This window comes from Thermobia domestica, chromosome 13 (assembly GCF_964235325.1).
Source record: "Thermobia domestica chromosome 13, izTheDome1.hap1.1, whole genome shotgun sequence".
In the NCBI taxonomy this organism is placed as follows: domain Eukaryota; kingdom Metazoa; phylum Arthropoda; class Insecta; order Zygentoma; family Lepismatidae; genus Thermobia; species Thermobia domestica.
Window position 1 is genome coordinate 95,118,743 of NC_137466.1, and position 8,500 is coordinate 95,127,242.

At 34.7% G+C, this 8,500-nt stretch overlaps 1 long non-coding RNA gene across 1 annotated transcript in view; it reads right to left on the reverse strand.

Moving 5' to 3' along the window:
- Window positions 1–5,974: 5,974 nt before the first annotated feature.
- Window positions 5,975–8,500, reverse strand: part of LOC145669239 (uncharacterized) — a 14,859-nt gene continuing 12,333 nt past the window's right edge. Inside the window, exon 4 of the long non-coding RNA XR_014128173.1 lies at window positions 5,975–6,328. This is a non-coding gene — a long non-coding RNA (uncharacterized LOC145669239). The remainder of the gene's footprint in view (window positions 6,329–8,500) is intronic.

The following is an 8,500-nucleotide window of genomic DNA, read 5'->3' on the forward strand; positions in this document are numbered from 1 at the left end:
TTCCGTTTTTCCGGAAAATGTGGCCATCCCTATAAGAAAGCCGTTTAACATTGCAAATGAAACGAACACGAAACAAACGTACTTCGGTTTAATATGAAGTCATTGCACTACAAAAACTCATTTGGATTTCCAGTAATTACCGTTGCAGTATGCTAAGTAGCCCTTAAGTAAAAGTCTTAGCCTTCAACACCGCAACTCCTTTTTCGGCATTACCTTATCGGCTGATTTGTATTGTGTACACAGCAGCAATATAAAATATCAACATCACATATTGAAATACTTGTATGTTTCTGTAGAGTTTCAATCAAATCTAAAGGTCAGATAATCGGAGAGGGAATGGCATTTATAAGATTTTGTTTTAGTTTGGTACCCACTAAGGAAAAAATCCCTACAAAAAATCTCTCCTTGCACCGAATTTTCCTCTCGAAAGATTAGGCAGAACGGGAATTCCCGTTCTGCCTAAAGATAATATCATTTAAAATATTTTCTATAAAGTGCTGGAGGGCTTTTAGGCAGAGCGGGAAGACACCGAGTGACTATCACCACGATGATTAGCAATCCACAATTAGTCAGGGTACCAATTTTTATAAGTATCTACACTGAGAAAAATAAGCGGTAACCTAGTGGAGGTTAATGGAATTTGACTGCTAGAACCAGTTAATAATTTGCAACAACACTTCAGACGGTGAGATAAAAAAAGGTTAATTTTGCGAGGTCACCGGTAATCAATCGAATATGGTTGCTGGGAAATGAGTGGAAACAATACAGTGTTTGGTTGTTATTAACCTATAAAGTAGATTAGAGGAAGGTAACCAATCAAAGAAGGTTAATTCAATTTAAAACACTCTGTTGTTATCAATGGATTTTCACACAAGGTAAATTTAATCCTCCAGAACTTGTTTACTGGTAACACTGCATTACTAGAAGCACAAACAGCAACGTCGCCATTTGCAATTTTTTGAACGAAAAGTCAATTGTGAATACGTCCGAAGGAATAGGAAACAGTTATTAAAATATGGATTCTACATGAATTAATAGAGAAATGTGAAGGAAAGTTTATTTACGGAAGTTTATGCATTTCCTAATATTTAAATGAATATATTCTTATAAGTCATGTCTGTAGTACAAATAATGACACGAAATGGTAGCACTGCTAATCATAGAATTGCCGTCAAAACATTCATACACTCATACTAATAATTTCGTGGCGGATTATAGGAAATATAATACGTTGTACGTTCTTCATGGTAAAATATTAACTATGCCGAGTAAAGCTTTGCTTATAGTAAACAGTATGCACACATAAATTCTCACTGTAAGTTGTTATATATTCCAGATAGAGGTACGTGTGTGTCTGTTATTACCGTGCTAACTGGAACAAATATCGAAAGATTTAATTACTACCTTATCTATTGTGCCTACTCCAGTACATCACTCTGACCTACATATAACGCTTGATACGCTCACTACTGCTATACAACATAGTAGCCTTCAGTATATACCCACGCTTAAATCTAAATATACTCGACCCGCACTTCCTCCTCAATATCGCACACTAGTTGTTCTTCCACGGCAGGCATACATGAATATCTTCGCACACGTGATCCTGGGCTTTTACAACTACAGCGCCAATATTTACGCCAAGTTCACCATTATATAATTGCCTATAAAAGACGTAAGTGGATATAAACAGTTAACCATTTTGATCAGGAATATAATCCTACCAAATTCTAGAATGCCTTTCACCGGTTCTGTTGAACACGCTCGTCTCTTTCTTACCCGCTCATTGTCAATCAGACCTCGCTACAAACTGACACAGAGAAGGCTAATGTGTTTGCTCAATCACTTCAAAGCATTTTTATGCCACTAGTCTTTCCTACACTCCTAAACGTTTACACAATAGAATCAGCAATGTAACAGATCCACCTCAAACACAACTTCATATTAGTGCTAGTCATGACTTGAATCATCCTCTTACTCATCCAATTACACCTTTGGAGATCACCGCAGTCTTAGCTAATAGGAGAATACAGATCCTGCTTTTGATGGTATAACTTAACGACATATTAAGTCGGCGGAAAGTAGGAGCACTGGTGGTTCTGCTTCTACTCTCCGCTATTTATAATCTTTTACTTCGAACTAGTGATTATCCGGCTTCTTGGAAAACTTCAAAAGTTTTAATGTTTTTGAAACCGCATAAGGATAACACCAAGGCAAAGTCTTACCGACCGATACAACTTACGTCTACACTGGGAAAGATTCTTGAACGCATCTTAGTTCGTCGCCTACATACTCACTTCTTCCATAATCACATTCCTCTACACCAAACTGGTTTTCGCCCTAACTACAGTCTCAATAATAATCTACTCAAACTTACCACTATTCTTACCAACCACTTAAATAGCACCCAACCTTCCTGTCTATTATTATTTGACTTGGAAAAGGCTTCTGATTCAGTTCGGCACGATGGATTAATTTACAAACTTCACCTTCTACGACTACCATTCGCATATACCAGACTGATTTATCACTACCTTACCAAACGCATAGCATATGTCTGCATTAATTCATCTTTATCTTTTTCTATAGGTATTTTCGCACTTACTGGTGTACCCCAAGGGTCAGCGCTATTGCCACTCCTATATATATTATATGTTCAAGATTTGCCTGTTCCTCCTGACCCTATCCACACACTTACTTTTGCAGATGATACTGCTTACCTCGCCTGTGGAAAATCTATTCAGCATATCAATACTGTACTTCAAGAGGCAATAAATAAGTTCTCTGACTGGTGTAATACTTGGCGACTCCGAATCAATTCCACTAAAACACAGGCACTTCTCATCATACCATCAAGACGTACCAGGGTGCGACGCAGTAGATCTATTTTACATCTTACTATAGCAGGCACACGCATTTCCGTCACAACACAGCGAGAAATTTGGGTGTTATCTTTGATGAACATCTTTCATGGAGTGGACACCTTTAGCATCTCATAACTCTGGCGCAAAATAAACTAAATCTTCTGAAGAGATTAGTCGGCTCTTCATGGGGCCTTCATCAAGAGACTGTGTTAAACACTTACAGTCTTCTTATGAGCATCTATACTCCATGGACACATCGCATGGCTTAATGCCAGTAACAAATTCTACACCCGCCTTCAGACAATTGAAAGACATGCATTACGCCTGGCATATTGCATCAAACTGCTTAGTTCTACCCGGCTACTCTATGATCGTATTCCATTTCCACATCTCCTTCTTCATTTAGAAAAACTGCGATACATCACTACTCGTTGCAGGCAAGGCCATCCCATCCTTCGCAGTAGTATACGTATAGATGCTGAACAAGACGTTCCACCCCGTCTACAACCTACGCCCTTTCAGCACTTAATTACAATGTATGTTCTTACACATCCTGACGAACATATAGACGACTTTCTATTAGCATCAACCACCAGATTTATCACCAACATCTATCCATCTTTTGCACCTTAATTTGCACTAACAAGGGCATCATATTGTCTCTCATTATGTGTCGAGTCGCCCCGGCATAAGAAGATAACTCTTCATCTGTCCAACTAACCAATATCACTGTATTGTAGCGTCTGATTTGCACTGCATCTTTCATCCCATCATACATACATCATGACAATTAATGGACATATGATGAATGACGATTATTAATCAATTGATGAATAAAGATCCCCATATAATGGATAAATAAAGATATCAAATAAATTAAATAAATCCTCTTTTTCCTTCCACTTTATCCTTCATTCCCCTATATACTTAACTTCACTCCGAAGGGAAGGTATTCCCTTCTACGGGTTTTACATAAAAAAAGTACAACATTGAGACAATTGATTTACATTACAGCACTTATACCCGAAGAAGGGCACAGCCCTTTAAAAGGGACGACGGACAAAAATACATACAATTAAATGATAACCATAAGGAGTTGTCATTTCTTTTCTTATTGCATTTTTCGATGTGTATTCACAACCGCCAAAGTTGTGTTTGAAGGAGCGATTCTAATTATTTTAATCAATTGAATATGTTATATTAACCAGAATACTCGATTACTATAGTTGACGCACCCTGTTTCATTAACCGAGTAGTTGGTTGTTCCAACATGCTAACTGGGTGACGGGTTACAAGCTAGGATCGGTAGTGGTAACTACGTGATCAATTAGCGTACCCCTGTGTGTGTAGTGTGTACTGTAACCTAACAATATTAACCTGTAACGCAAGGTTGAAATCACCTTCTCTCGTTAACCTTTTTGGTTTGGTTGCTGGGACACATGGCTTTGTTGTCCCTATATTGACAAACTAACTTGGTTACTGTCCACTTTTTTCTTGTTTACTAGTAACTTTTTTTTTTTTTGCGTGTAGCTGTCACGGTTCGCACACGTCCCTTCTTAGTGGAAAATTAAATAGTAGCAGAGGAGTTAGTTTAGTTTTCCTATCTCTAATAGGAAGGGAAAAGTAGACATGTAAATGGGTGGACAAAATAATGTCAACGTCCATGAAAATCAACCATCGAGTAATTATAATTATTTTAGGTCACTGGATAGGTTTGCGATCGTCTCTTTTACCAACTTCTGTGTCTATCTTGATTTTTTATCAATCGTTACATGTTATCAGTTCACCCATGAGTGATGGAATTGTGCTGATATATCAACGCAATCGTTTACAAAAATCATTTATATAAAACAGTTTCTTGAAACTTGTTACCGTTTTCGTTCTATGACGACAAACGTTGAAACCGGTATTGAAACCGGAAGTAATTAATAGTAAATTTGATCCGATTCTGGTTTTGGTAGAGTGTTGTGGATAGTTGTGTTATGTTGACTTGAGACGCTGAATAGTTTGCGAAAAAACCGCATCTTGCTAACTGTTAACGTTTGCGTTCTCCGGCGATAAACGTTGAAATTGAAAATGACTAATTTTAACTACTTCCATTTTGAATAGAAACTATTCTTGGGATGCTGAATCAATTGCAGAAAATTTCATCTTGATAGCATTTACCATTGTTGCTCTACAGAAATCAGTATTGAAACTGGAAGTAATAGTAAATTCGAACTACACCTGGTTTCCGTAGTTGAGACGCTGAGACTCTTGTTGTCTTAAGACGCTCAATCGTTTTAAGGGTAACGCTTCTTGCTATATCTTACCATTTTTGTTCTATGGCGATGAACGTTGAAACTGGAAATGCATAATTTTAACCACTTCCAGTTTGAATATGGAGTTTACGGAGCACATGAAACTTATTTCTGGGACGCTAAATTGATTGCAAAAAATCACATCTTGATATCATTTACCGTTTTTGCTCTACAGAAATCAGTATTGAAACCGGAAGTAATAGTAAATTTGAACTACTTCCGATTTCGGTAAAGTGTTGTGGATAGTTATGATATGTTGTCTTGAGGTATTTAATCGTTTTTTAAAAAAATAGCTTCTTGGTATTGTTTTCGTTCTATAGTGATAAACGCTGAAATCGGAAATGACTAATTGGAACCATTTTCAAATTTGAAAATACATGACAGTTGAAAAGAAAAATACTTTATTTGGTCGTGAACAGGCAAGCCCCGTAACTACGTCTATGATGTAACGCACTATCTAATCAAGTGAGTTAGTTCTCCTAAACACAGTTGTTATATCTGATAAAATAACATAATAATTTGAGACATCCAAGGTATATCAGACCTTTTCTTCCCTCTATAATCAGTTTTAAAATAGTTTTTAATTCACGATTTTTCGAAGCAAATTAGTTTTGTGTTAAATTTAAGCATCCTTAGAATGAAAATATTTCAGTTTGAGTATGTAATAATGCCTTCCTCCCATTTGCAATTTCATTTTAATAACGAGGAAATATTTGCCGATAATAATACGTACATTTTTCTTGTAGAATGTGGTTACATTTTTAAAAAATTCTGTGAACGTTGTTCTAATGAATTTATGTATGATAATAGTAAATTCAATTTTATTACAATGAACAAATCTCTACAAATTGACACATTTTATATTCACTTAACTTAGTACGGTAGATATTGCTTATAAATTACATTGTACAAATGAATAGCATTACATAATAATATATTTTTTCAGTAACATTATTTTGCTGTTTTTCCTACAGATATTTCACATATTACTAGTAAATTTGTAACATCGGGATGTACTAAACTCTATGTGCCTGCGAATCCAATCTCTGAAATATGACATCTTGTAGTTTAGGCGGGAGGAACACATGTCTTCATATTTCGGCACCCCCAAGACGAAAGGCAAACAACTGTTCTTTCAACAATTAATGGTCCTCCGGAATCAAACTGCGAAATAAAAGTAAGGAAGTTAGAAGATCTTAACTATACTGTACTCGTCTCAAAGGTTTTATTTTGTTTTCTGAATTTTTATCTGATATAATAACTCCATCTATGAATCAATAAATACAATTATTCTCCAAATAATCAATTAAAATGTTCTTATATTAGCTGTAATATTTTCCATTGTACAATCTTTGCTTTAGTAGACTTAAATCCGATTTAAACTACTTGCTAAGCAAAACAATACGGTTATTGTAAAAATTAATTATATTATTATTATTATTATTATTATTATTATTATTATTATTATTATTATTATTATTATTATTATTATTATTATTATTATTATCATTATTATTATTTTACAAAAAACGCATTGTTTTGCTCAGCGAGTAACTTAAATCTTGTTTAAGTCTTATATTAGGCATAACACATAGTAAAGGAGGGAAAGTATCAGGCCATGTGTTAATTTAGTTTCTTTTCAGATTCACAAAATAGATCGTTTCAGATTCACAATGTTATGTTTTTGTGTATGTACACTCATGTCCAAAATGATTATCGCATATCTATAACTGTCTTCGTGTAAGAATATAATTTGATAATGATTTTTCAGGGTACCTTTAATACTCATACTATGTGTATAATCAGGAAATGTATATTTGTGGTAAATTTCATAGAAAAAGAAATATAAATACGAAAATTAGAATGAGTAAAACAAAATGTTGCTAAATGGAGAAGAAAGTTTTATTGTTTTTATTTACTGCTTTTTTGACATGAAATTTGTCACATACATGTCTTTGCCGATTATACACATACTAACATTATAAGAAATACCGGGTAAATTCATTATCAAATTATATTCCTATAACAACATATTTATAGACATGTGACAATAATTTTGAACATGAGTGTACGTCATGAGATGCAAGCTGCAATCTTCTTCATCCCGTCTCTTGAAATTTTTCAACCATTATTTATGTTATCTATTCGTTGGTGATTTCCGTGGCATTGTAATGATGTTTCATTATGTTTGATTATACAAACCTTTAAATGAGGTAAATTATTAATGTTCGCCTAGTTACTCATCTGTGACAACATTGCCAATGTCCATGTGGTATTGCGAACAGGGCCACCGTATATGCAAGACGTGCATTTACACGGAATGCTGATTTCACGGGTGACAAAAAAATCATAAAATACAAGCTTGAAACATGTGAAAAGTATAATACTTAAAATAGATATCTCTTGTTGATACCTGACTTCATGGTGATGATAGTTAAATTTCCTCATCTGACCCTTCTCTTTACATATTACGTTCATGAAACGCGTTCACATTGAGTTAATTTATGCCCGCGTGGACAGTGTTGATACCATATAAAGAGACGCCACAAGCAGGTCAGTTGTAGATTTCAGTATGCATTTCCAATTCTATTGTTAACGTGAGCTTAATTAAAGCTTTAAAAAGCCAATTATAATTCAGTTTGTTTATTAACGTAACATATTCTTTAAGTTCGCAATATTATATATTTCCAATTATAGAATAATTGAATAAATTTTAATTTTAATGTGATGTAATAATGATTTTGTCTTTACGCACTGCCGTCTATTTAAAAGTGACATAATATTTAGTTTGTGTTGGAGGGAATCCGATCGAGTTAATCTTGCTGTAGCGTCCAGTGAAATATTCATGTGATGTGTCCCCTTGTTATACACATTAAAATGGCGCAGTGACTGCTTATTCATAGATTTGGTGAGAAACTAAATATTACTCCTCGCACTACAAACGGGGGACAGGGGACTTTCTGCCTACCACAGTATGTTTTTTTTTTCTTTTTTTTTTGTAATTACTCTTCTAATCTTTTCTTTAAAATTGTAGAAAAATATGTTATTGTTCGACATGTTTAGCTAAAGCGTATACCTTATGGTGAACCAAATTGAACTTTAGTGTGTCTCACAAATTTGCAATTTTATTCAACCGTTGGTAGGAGATGTGGCTAACATTTAGAAGTGTCATTTCTAGATGACATTATAATATGTAGCTATATCCCAACTTTTCTGAATTTGGCTGTTAACTTAACAGGTGGGTACAAATTACCCTCCTCCCCCCCCCCACAATGATAGTCCGCAGTACAAAAAATACCTAGGTAGTGCGAAAGTTAAATTCAAATATATCAACCT